Here is an 11,780-nt window from a genome sequence, read left to right as displayed (position 1 = left end):
TGTTTGTCCCTCTGGCCCCAGGGCTCCTGGAGTCAGCAGTCAGGAAAGAAAAAAGCCTGTGAAGTGTGGGGGACGGATTAAAATGTACACGGGTTCAGAACCCCCAGACTCTGGACTGTTCCAGGCCCTTCCCTCTGTCAAATGAGGCCTATGTGCATGCCTTTTTCCTCCTCTGTGATAATTATTTGAATAATTTCAGTATTTGGGATTTGGGAAGCTTCTGTAAGACTGTAAGTTAATTTACAAAGGCAAACTGGCCTTTTCACTAAACAAAGAATGTTTTTTGAGTTTTTGAGAAAAGCAACATATTTTTACTTTTCTCACTCTATAGCATACTTTTTTTTTTTTTTTAAATCTTGGAAAGATTTACTCAGAACAACATGCCCTCAATTTCCATTAAAATATAATCTGAAAAGTATATATTCCATTTTATTAAGTAAAGCTTCTGATATATAGCTATGCTTCATATAAATATAGAATAAACAAAAAAGCAAGGATCTGTCTCAATGAGACATTTTCATAAATTATCTACAGGCTAATTTGATTTTCATATTCATATTATTTCATGTTACTCAGTTTTAGCAGTTCAATTCAAAATTTTACTTCAAGGAGGTCTCAATAAAGTTTATAAACAAAATGTTAAAAAAGAAATCTTGGAAAGAGTTTTGTTCCATTATAACTGTTGAAAACAGTTTTTTTTTTTTAACCGTTGAAAACACTTTAGGGGAACTTTTAAATGACCCCGGCCTAAGTGATTTGTTCTCAGTCGGAGCAAGCAGGAGGAGAGGCTGTGAGGCAGTGTCCAAGTAGCATAAATGCTTTGCAATGGTTGGGGCGGAGAGAGAGCAAGGCTGTGCATTAGCGCTACCTTGTAATGCAGAGGGGACAAGCCCAATTCCCTCTTTAAACAGTGTAATTTGATTAGGGAAGTGCAAGTTGATGAAGATTACCTCAGAAATACAGTAAATTCGATTATCGAGCTAGAGGTGGAGATTGTACTTTGCTTTGTAATAACGCTTCTTTAGATAAGAATTAGGAAAAGGAGGGCAGGGCAGCCTGGGTGGCTCAGTGGTTGAGCACCTGCCTTGGGCCCAGGGCCTGAACCTGGAGACCTGGGATCGAGTCCCGTGTTGGGCTCCCTGCATGGGGCCTGCTTCTCCCTCTGCCTGTGTCTCTGCCTCTCTCTCTGTCATGAATAAATAAGTAAAATTTAAAAACAAAAAAGAATTAGGAAAATGACTCTTTGATCTTTTACATCACACACACAAAAAAAATTAAGGAATTTTTCTAGCTGAGGGGAACACTACCAGGAACAAAAGATGGATGGGTTTGATCTGTTATTTCGAGTTCTCCAAGGCCACTGCTTTGCTCCCTTTGGGGGAGATTGTCACCCCTGCGACACGACTCTGTGCAAGGTTTTACCAAATGATTTCAGAGTTTGAAAAGTCGGGGACCGAGTCTCCACTGTTCCCGCTGGGCTTGGGCTAGTCCTTGGGGTGGAGATCCACGGGAAAGCAAGGGTGAGGGGGGCTCTGGGGGCAGGAGATCGCAGCATCTACTGGATCTGACGCTCTTGCTTCTGCGGCAAAGCTGTCAGCGAGGGCAGGGAGCGCAGGCCGGGCACCGTGACCTGTAAGTCTGAGTCACCAGGAGGAGCCTTCTAAGCCAAACATTTCCTTTTTTTTTTAATTTTTTAATTTTTAATTTTTATTTTTTCTTTTTTTCGCCAAACTTTTCTATCAAAGGCTACGTAGGATTCCCTGCCTGGAAGATCTGAGCCGTCTGTCCCCGGTCTAAGGCTTCAGCCAGGAGAGGGCCGAGCCGTAGCCAGGCTCTGGGCGGCCCGAAGTCCAGAGTTCGGCCACGTGGGTAGAGCTAGGACAGGCCCGGCTGTGGCAGGCGTCCCTAACCCATCAGGGCGCCGTCCCTCTCGCAGGCCAGCTGTGGCTTCACTGCCTTTCTCAACCCAGCGCTTCGGGCAGCGGCTCCTGAATTGATCAGAATTACATGGGAGGTAAAACCCATTCGTTCACCACCGCCTCCCACCCCCTACGTTAGGGTATAGTGTGAACCCCCCAAATGGTCTGAATGTTTCTGAGTAGGAGGCTGTTCTGGGTTCTGGCTCCCTACCAGAGCCCAGAGGAGAATGGCCATCCCCATTACCATCACCCATAGGGTTTCTTGTTTCTTTTCTTTTTTTTTTTTTTTTTTTAAGATTTTTATTTATTTATTCATGAGAGACACACACACACACACACAGAGGGGCAGAGACATAGGCAGAGGCATAAGCAGGTCCCAGTCAGGGAGCCAGACGTGGGACTCGATCCCAGGTCTCCAGTATCATGCCGTGGGCTGAAGCCGGCGCTAAACCGCTGAGCCACCCGGGCTGCCCCCCCCCCCCCCACAGGGTTTCTACTGAGCACATGCTGGCACCCTGGGTGCAGAAAGGCTGAAGCTAGCTTTCAACCTCCGAGGACGTGACTCTTCTTGGAGAGAAGAAGGGCAAGGTGGCCTGAGATGCATGCCAGGTCAGGTGTTGGATCGAATAAACAGCAGTGTAAGAAGAGGAGCTGAAATCCTGGGGGACCCAAGTCTGACAAAGAACTGTCTTGTTCCTGCTCAGTAGCAGGGCCGACTTCTTTTGGATATGCTCACTTGGTTGGCCATCTGTGTGGAAGGGGGAAAAAATGCCTCCATGGGGAAGCCTGGGGAAGGCAAAAACTTAACAGAACAATTGAATCTAAGAAGGATCATGGTGGGGATCCCCGGGTGGCTCAGCAGTTTGGCACCTGTCTTCGGCCCAGGGTGTGATCCTGAAGGCCCGGGATCGAGTCCTGCGTCGGGCTCCCTGCTTGGAGCCTGCTTCTCCCTCTGCCTATGTCTCTGCCTCTCTCTCTCAATGTGTGTATCTCATGAATAAATAAATAAAATCTCTAAAAAAAAAAAGGATCATGGCATGGCAGTAATGTTCACTTGTTACCTGTCCCTTTCTCCTTGGTTGCTGAGCTGTGTTCGAGAAGAGGGTAGTTCACTGAAATATTGGAATCATGGGGGTCAGGGAAGGCGAGAGCTATGAGGGAATAATAAGTAAATGGATATTTGGGTGATTTGTTTTCTCTTGGGCTGCTCCTCATGGTGGGGTGCAGCCAGCTGAGGAGGTCAGAGAGAAGGTTTGCTTTAATTATTTGGAGTCAGAGGTACATTTCCAGGTGTGGATTCTTGACATCATGTGTATAAGAAATCGAGCTAACGTGGGAAGTGGCTTTCGCAAGGAGCTTCCTCATGACATGTCTTTGAGTGTGGCTCACCAGGACTGTGCATTATTTGGTAGGTTTCTGTATCATACTTTGTCATATTTATGATGTTTTGGTTTTGTCACTCTCAGTGTTTCACGTGCAGTTTTGGTGTCATGCTCCTATATTAAGTGACTGAAGTTAAAATGAAAAAATTTCTAAGGGACAAGGATAGTCCTAGGATTGAATATTAATTATTCTGTGGCAGGCCACATAAAGCAACTCACTGGTAGTTCAGAAAAACAGTCCTTAAACATGACAAATTGATTTTTTTTTTTTAGGGTAAAGGACATACGCTATTACATTTGGTATAACGTGGCCTAGCTACACCCTACCCTGAAATTCATTTTTTTAATGTTTACTGGAGCAAGCCCTCAAAGTGAAAAAGATGGGGATTATTTTCTTTTCCCCCTTCAGGCTTTCTTTAAATCTTTCCTTGTTTTGGAGGAACGCTTTGGTGCTCCCTTCAGCAGCACATAGACTAAAATTGACTAGAACAGAAATGCCAGAGGATACACAGCTGAAAAAGCCCACCTTCCCCCACCAGGCCAGGCCACCGTGCAGAGAAATCACAGGAAGTGCTGGAAATGACGATTGTTCCTAGGCTGTGACTAGAAAAGTGGGATGAGCTCCCCCATTTGTGTCGTGCTGGCTTTCGTGTGGCCGCTAATGAGAGGAGGCTCCTTTGTGTGTTGAGAACCAGACGTGGTGATCTTAGGAGGCCACAGGGTGCTCAGAGAGCTACGACGGATTTATATGAAGTTTGTAAAAACAAACCCCGGGCCGGAAACAGAACCACCAAGACCAAGCTATTATCATGTATCTGTAGGCTTCGATGCTTCTTCGCGTTCGTGGACTGAACCTTTCTAGATCCATCCACAAAATATTTATTGTGATCGTCCTCTGTGCACAGTGATCCGTCGGGGGAATACAAAGCGAGTTAGCACGGAAAGCCATAGTCGAGAACAAACACTTGCATTTTATTTTATTATTATTATTACTATTTTTTACGATTTTATTTATTTCTTCATGAGAGACACACAGAGAGAGGCAGAGACGCAGGCAGAGGGAGAAGCAGGCCCCACTCAGGGAGCCTGGGACTCCAGGGTCAGGCCCTGAGCCAAAGACAGTGTCAACCGCTGAGCCCCCCAGGCGCCCCAACACTTGCACTTTAAAGTGAGTGCTTCTAATAAACATACCCTGCAGCTCTTTCAAGGAGAAAGTTCCTAATTGCATGCTAAGTGTGGGGAGAGCTTCCCAGGGGAGCTGCTGGGATACGGAGGGTCAATGGGCCTTTGGGTGCGGGGTGAGCGCCTCTGTGCAGATACAAACCTGGGAAAGGCCTGGAGATGCTTCCGTTCTGCTTTTTCCACCGTCTCCACCAACTTGGCCCGAAGGATGTCTTCCCTCTTCCTAAAAATGCCCATGAAAGGAAATCCTCCGGAGCCACTAGCGTGTGACCCGCATTCCCCGTGAGTTGAGCAGGGAGAGTTCAAATCCTGGCCGCCTGAACTGCCGAGGGGGCTTTACAGCCTCCGGCCTCTCTCCTGAGCCGGGGCCTCCCCGGCCTCCCCGCCTGTGGCCCCAGAGCTTTCCCCAGGAGCCAGTGGGCATCTGTGACTGCAGGAGCGAGGCGGCGGGGGGCTCCAAGCGGCTGGTTCAGCTCTTCTGTAAGGTCAGAGACGTTGCTTGGAGAAACAGCGGGTGAGGCCTGGAGGCTTCAGGCCACTGCGAGCCGGGCCTCACTCGCCCGGGCTGCTCCTGAGCCTCTGGCCTCCGAGGGCTGTTGGCTGGGGGGAGGCCGAGGGCAGCAGGTGCACACAGCTGAGGGCTGGTTTTGTAAAATGAAGGTAATTTTAAATAACCAACCGTTTGTTCCTCCGGGCCTCCCTCTGCTTTCAGGAGCCAGCTGTAAATAAAACCCTGGAAGGGCTGAGACGCTGGCCCTGCACATGATGTCCTGTAGTTGTGACCCTTTTGATTTTGTGGTTTTATTTATTTTATTTTATTTTACTTTATTTATTTCTATTATTATTATTATTATTATTATTATTTTAAGACCGATTTTGTGGTTTTAAAGATACCCACCCTACCTGTACCACTTACTTGTGGGATACAGTTGATCATGAAACTTGGCTGCTGCTTCTTTTTTTTTTTTCATAAAATGGGAAAAATAATTTCTACTTTGCAGCCCTTGTGAGAATTAGACACACCGCACAGAATATAAAATGCCTGTCACATAGTAGTTGCTGAATAAAGTGCAGCTCCTGACAGTAATAAAAACTGTCTTAAAAAATAATAAAATAAAAATAAATAAAAACTGTCTTTGTAACCGCCCCCCCCCCCCCCATTGCTATCTTATGTTGCCCTACAACTGCTTTAAGAAGGTTCTAGACAGGGATCCCTGGGTGGCGCAGCAGTTTAGCGCCTGCCTTTGGCCCAGGGCACGATCCTGGAGACCCGGGATCGAGTCCCACATCAGGCTCCCTGCATGGGGCCTGCTTCTCCCTCTGCCTGTGTCTCTGCCTCTCTGTGTGTGTGACTATCATAAATAAAAAAAAATTAAAAAAAAGAAGACTCTAGACAGTAAAGGAAAAGCACTACATTTCAAATTGAAGTGTTTTGAATACGATATTGCAAAATCTCAAAACGTGTGTATGTGCTCTGGGTGCACGGAGGCTGAGGCTCACACCCAGCGAGTGAACTAGTTTTGTCTGAAGTGGGCTGTTGACATTCCAAGTTGTGCAGGGATCGTGTACTTGGGAAGAAAAGAGTAGACCTGCTTTAAAAAGATTGTTTATCGTCTTTTAAAGTTTTTATTGGTTGTGTGCATCATTTATACGACGTGCCGGTATAGCAGTAAATACATAAATTATATAGATAAGTATGTATCCATTGGAGTTATCAACATAATTTCTAAAAACTTTTTAAATTTATGACCGTAAGAGTGGGGAAGTCCTTGATCTAAAGGGCCCCATCCATTAGAATAAGAAAATTCTTGTTGAGTCGGTGTCTTGGAATTTCATCTTAGTAAATGTTTGAATGTGGGCTTGAGAGTCAGCAAGATTAAAAAATAAAGACCCTTTCAAAAAAATGTATGGAGAGCCTTATTTTGATTCTTACTCTACATCTCCTTGCTAGTAATCTTTGGCCCTGGTCTGTATTATTCAAGTTTCTTGGTTTTGCTTTCTAGCTCCCAGTTTGAGGACTTAATACAGTTTAGGAACTAAAAGACACCATAACAGAACCCATCTGTCTCAGTGGATTTCTGGAGTTTGTATTGTGACCCTCGCACACATTATATTCTTGGTTTAGGGACTCCTGAACCGGTGGGGAAACACCAACAGCCCATTGGCAGGATCCATTTTTTGTGCCTCGAGTGAGGTCACGTTCTCGGTCATGGTTTCAAGTCATGTCTTTTGAGAGCACGATACTGCTTTACCGTGAAGAACCTTCTTACCCCCAGTTCTTGCAGGTAGCCATCTCTGATCGTTCGAAGACCTTTTTTTTTTTTTTTTTCCAGCTCATTAGCAGAATTCCTGATCACATTCTCCGGCCCGCAATGCCCTTACAAATCACATCTCCCCAGAAGTGGACTTTGCTTGCACGGCCAGGTACATTGTGCATATGGTTGCTTTCCTCTCCTGGGGGGTTGGGGCGGGGGTGGAGAGTAAAACCAGAGACTGGTTGGTGCTACATATTGTTGCCAGCATCTTTGGCAACAAAGGATAAATCACAAGGACAAAAAGTCATGTGGAAAGTGGCTTCTAGCTCCCTCTTTGCCCTGATGCTGTCACAACTCCTAAGAGCTGCAGCTGACCCCACTGCCCCCTCTGGGCCCAGGATGCTCGTGCTCAAGCATGGAGTAGAAAGCAGGGGGTTGACTGTAGTCCAAGGACCCACATCTGGTGACCCACACGTTGTTCTTCCCATCTTTAGGGGCTGCCGGCAACTGGGGGCCTCTCCTCAACTACACAGCATAACTAGGCCATCCCTCCGACAGTCATTGGCCATAGTTAACTTGGCTACACGTAGCCACAGCTAGCTTCCCATAGGCATCTGAGTTAGGGATACTTAATAAGACACGAGGTCCCTTTCATCATTCTCTTTCTCTCCTTGGAGAGAAGAAAATATGTCCATGTACCATGTTTACATCTCTTCATTACACCTGCTTGGCTGTCCTCTCAATGCCTGGTTCAGGGTCTTCCTTTCTCTTCTTTCTTTCTTTCTTTCTTTCTTTCTTTCTTTCTTTCTTTCTTTCTTTCTTCTTTCTTTCTTCTTCTTTTTCTTTCTTTCTTCCTTTTCCCTCTTTCTTTCTTTCAAGATTTATTTATTTTTAGAGAGCGCAGGCACATGCACACATGAAATTGGGGGTGTGGTGGGGGAGGGGCCAAGGGAGAGACTCTCACCCCCAGACCCCCTGCTGAGGCTCCATCTCAGGACCCTGAGATCATGACCTGAGCCAAAACCGGGAGTCAGATGCTTAACCCACTGAGCCACCCGGGCGCCCCACCCTGGTCCAGTTTCTAGTGTGTATTTTTGGTTTAAGGGTTGGTTTTGTTTTGCCCCGGGGTAAATTGAGAACCTAGAGGGGAAATTTTCAAAGACTTCTGCAGGAGTTTTCCTGACTTGCTAACAATGCCCTTATTTGTTGTCTAGCTGCTGTGCAAACTGGCTTTGACAAGATCCGCTGAGAATTTGGCTTGTCTTCTGTTGTCATATAAAAATATATATATTAGCCCTCTTTTGATCTTTTTTTCCAAAAATCTCTTGTGACCGGTACAGCTTACTTTTTCATACCTTTGGAGGTAAACACACATTTATTTATTTTTATTTTTTTAACGCACGACTATAGATTCTTCATTCTGTAACAGAGCCTCAAATGCTATTAATTCTTCTCTTTAAGGTTTCGTGATCTATCTGAAAGATTGGGTATGCTGGCAAAAAACTTAAAAGCCAACTTTTATTTGGTTGAATACGGTAGACAGAAGAGCCCATTGGGCTTAAGTCTGCATTCACCATACCTCTGAGCTGCTAGCTTTAATAAAAACATCTGAAGCAGTGGGGTGGAGGAGGGTGAGCCTGTGAGGGGACCTTTCCGAAATTATAGAAATTCTCGAAACATTATGTACCTCACGGCTTTTTAAAGCAGTGTTCCATTCATACCAATTTAGATACATAATCGAAGTTTATAATAGCCCTCTGTGCAGTTGGTTGCTCCATAAAAATCTGTACTAACAAAAAAAAAAATCTGTACTAACAAGCATCTTTATGTGGGCCATCTAATGAGCAACTCCCCATTCACAGTCTTGCATTCAGCGTACCTGGGAAGTCTCGTTGCCCCTCTGCAGGCCTGCCTCATACGTGGCATTCCTCATATGCACTCTGTCCATGTCTCGTTTTGAAATCAGTCACTGTTTTATGTATATGTTTTCCCTCGGACAATTCCCCAGGTTGAAACTGCCTGGGGTCATTCAGATTATGCATTAAGAACCTACTGCGTGCACGCAGGGCATTGACCCTAGACCAAATTTTAGGAGTCTTAAGGATAATGGCTAATGTTCAGGAAGCCCATGAGTTTTCCTTAAATTAAAAATAGCATGCTCTTTGTTTTGTGTACGTATAACCAAACGTTTCAGGCGGTTGGGTTATCGTGCAAGATATCATCTGTTTGACAATTTGATAATAGTCATTTGCTATCACTGATGTACTACTACTCAAGAAACTTTGAAATTACCATTCTAAAAGGAGATGAAGAATCTGCACAAGTAAATCATTTCACTTGATGTTTGAAGAAAGAGGTGAATAAAAGGCCTCAGGATGATCAAGTCAGCCCATGTGTGAGGCCTTCCGGATAATTGCTCTAGATTTGTTCAAACCCCTATGACACTGATAGTGCCAGAAATGAAAGGAGCAATGCAAACAATGTGGAAACTGAGAAATCTAACTTGGTTCGGTAACACTCACCTCTTCTCCTTTTTTTTTTTTTTTTTAAATTATCACCTGGTTTAGATTTAAAAATAACTTTGCAATTGTAGACTTCCAAGTTTATCCCAATGTTCTCAGTGCTGTGGGCTATATGCGGAGGCACAGTGTGTGTTAACAGTACTTTTGTAACCATCTCGGGATTTTTAAAATGACTTGTTATTTCTGTGAAGTCACCAAAAAAAAAAAAAAAAAGAAAAGAAAAGAAAGAAAGAAAAAAGTGACTGCTGAAATATGCAAGAATTAGAGCAAGGTGATAGAATCTGGAGCACCTTACAAAAGCCTGACCTTACACTTGATTTAACTCCCACACAATCTTTTCTCCTCAAAAGTTTAATTGAGCTGCACTTCGTTTTTGTTGATTAGGGTAATTATGCCAGAGTGACTTTAAAATCTCTTTGCATGCACCGCTTGCCTGGAGCGGGAGGACGGGAGTGTCCTGCCCAGAATCTGGAGGGCAGGGCGGTGGGGGAAGGGAGCCAGGTGAGGTGAAGGAAGCAACCACCTGTGTTCTCAGGAGGGTCAGCCTCTCAGCACTGCTAAGGTCAGTCATTGAGTTGAAAGCCCCACAACTGGAAGGAGCCAGGTCAGTCTGATTATGAGGTGGAGAGAACAGGGGCCTTTGAAATGGGACACAACCTGGATTTGAATTCTGGGCACGAACCCTGGCACTGACCCATTGAGCTGTATGACCTTGACATGTCTTTGCTTAGCAGTGTCTGGTGCAGTAGTTACTCATTTTTTTCTTTCCAGCTTATGATAAAGGAAGACATCTCTTCACCTTTAGCATATAACTAAGGATGAATGCATCACTCTTTTTTTTATTGACTTTTCATTTTTTTTTAATCATTAGAATAATGCTATGGCATTTCACACACTGTGAAAGTTCAGTCTGAAAACAATTTGGGGCATATTCTTCTGCTGTGAAGAACAAGCCATTCTCTCAAGGTATTTTTGATATTGTGCACTAGAAATGATGCTGCCAACGTCAAATCGGAATTGCTTTTCCAAGAAGAGTGTCAAGCCGTTGTGCATTTGCACCTAGCTGAAATCTGAATGCTTTTCCTTTCATTTGTGTGACTCATTTTCATTGGGAAGGCAATTCATAAAAACAATGCATAATCAAACCTGCCTTTCAAGATACGACATTCTCTAGCCCACTGATTTAATTTTCTTTAAGAACAAACAACAAACAAAAAAATCCCAGCCCTTTCAAGACCAAACGTCAAAGTATTTTATAATCCAACAGATTATAAAATTAATAGGATTATCAAATTTATAAATATTTAAAAAGCATTTCTAAACTGCTTCCTAACCTAGACCTATATGTTAGTTACAAGTTAGATTTAAGTATTTTCCTGAAGTTTCCCAATAGTTAATTGGATATCCTCTTGGAGTCAGATACTACAGTGTAGCTAAACCAATTAAATTGAAGATTAATTTAGAGATAAGTGTTGAGGTGGAAATGTAGCCTCACCTTGGTTTCAGACAACATCACCTTTTAAATCACCTTTTAAGTAAGATATAATAAACCTTTAGTCCTGAGTCTTTTTTTTTAAATTATTACATCTGCTTCATATTTGGTTCTAGAATAAGACCTTTCAATCTTTCCTTTCCGTCCTAAGTCATTAAGTGAATGCTCAGTGGGATCCCAGAGATGGTTTTGGTTCATAATTATATCAGTTTGTGAATTCAGTTTAGGAAATACAAAAACAATTGCAAATTTAATCCTGCAGATCATGGTCACTAGGTCAGCGAAGTTAATTTTTACTGACTTTATTGGGGTAGAGGATCTTGTTCTCTGTGTGACCCCCCCCAACCTATTTAATTAATACTTGATGACACAGCCGTTTTATGGGTTTGTGCCATGAAATTGCTTATTTTGAGAGCAGCACGTTTCTCTAAGGAATATTTACCTTTTTTTTTCTCTTTCTCTAGCTGCTACAAGTCAGAAACTTTCTAGACCAAACCAGAACTATTCTGATAAATATAACCTCATTTACACATTAAAAAAAAAAAAAAAAAGTCCTGTTAGGTCTAGTCTGTCACAAGGGAAATATTTTTTTCTTAACATACAAATGAGGGATCTGGGTTAAATATAGCAGATAATCTTAATGCAGTGAACATGCTGAGGACCCGTAAGTATGGCTATTTTCCAATTTGAGTTCCCTAAATGAGGGCAGTAGGCATAGGAACCCGTGGTCAGCTAGGATGAATGAGCAGAAACAGTGGTGACCTTTGCATCAGGGGAAACACATCCTTCTGCTTCTGGCTTTTCACAGCTTATGTGTTTGTGTTTTTAGTGTATGACTGAGCCTGAAAGTTCATCTCTAATCTTGATCCACAGGGAAATGGCAGGAATCCTAACCAGCCAAATGATACAAATTTAAATTTCCTGTGGAGGAAAGGTCAGTAATGCTCGGCTCCCCGGGACGGTCTCAGCGCAGCAAGCCATCCTTCTGATTAAAATTCCCGTTGAGAGCTAGTGGTGTGTCTGATTGA

Source organism: Vulpes lagopus, chromosome 4, assembly GCF_018345385.1.
Source record: "Vulpes lagopus strain Blue_001 chromosome 4, ASM1834538v1, whole genome shotgun sequence".
Taxonomy (NCBI): Eukaryota; Metazoa; Chordata; class Mammalia; order Carnivora; family Canidae; genus Vulpes; species Vulpes lagopus.
The sequence above is the reverse complement of the archived record's forward strand: the minus strand, read 5'-3'. Positions refer to the sequence as shown.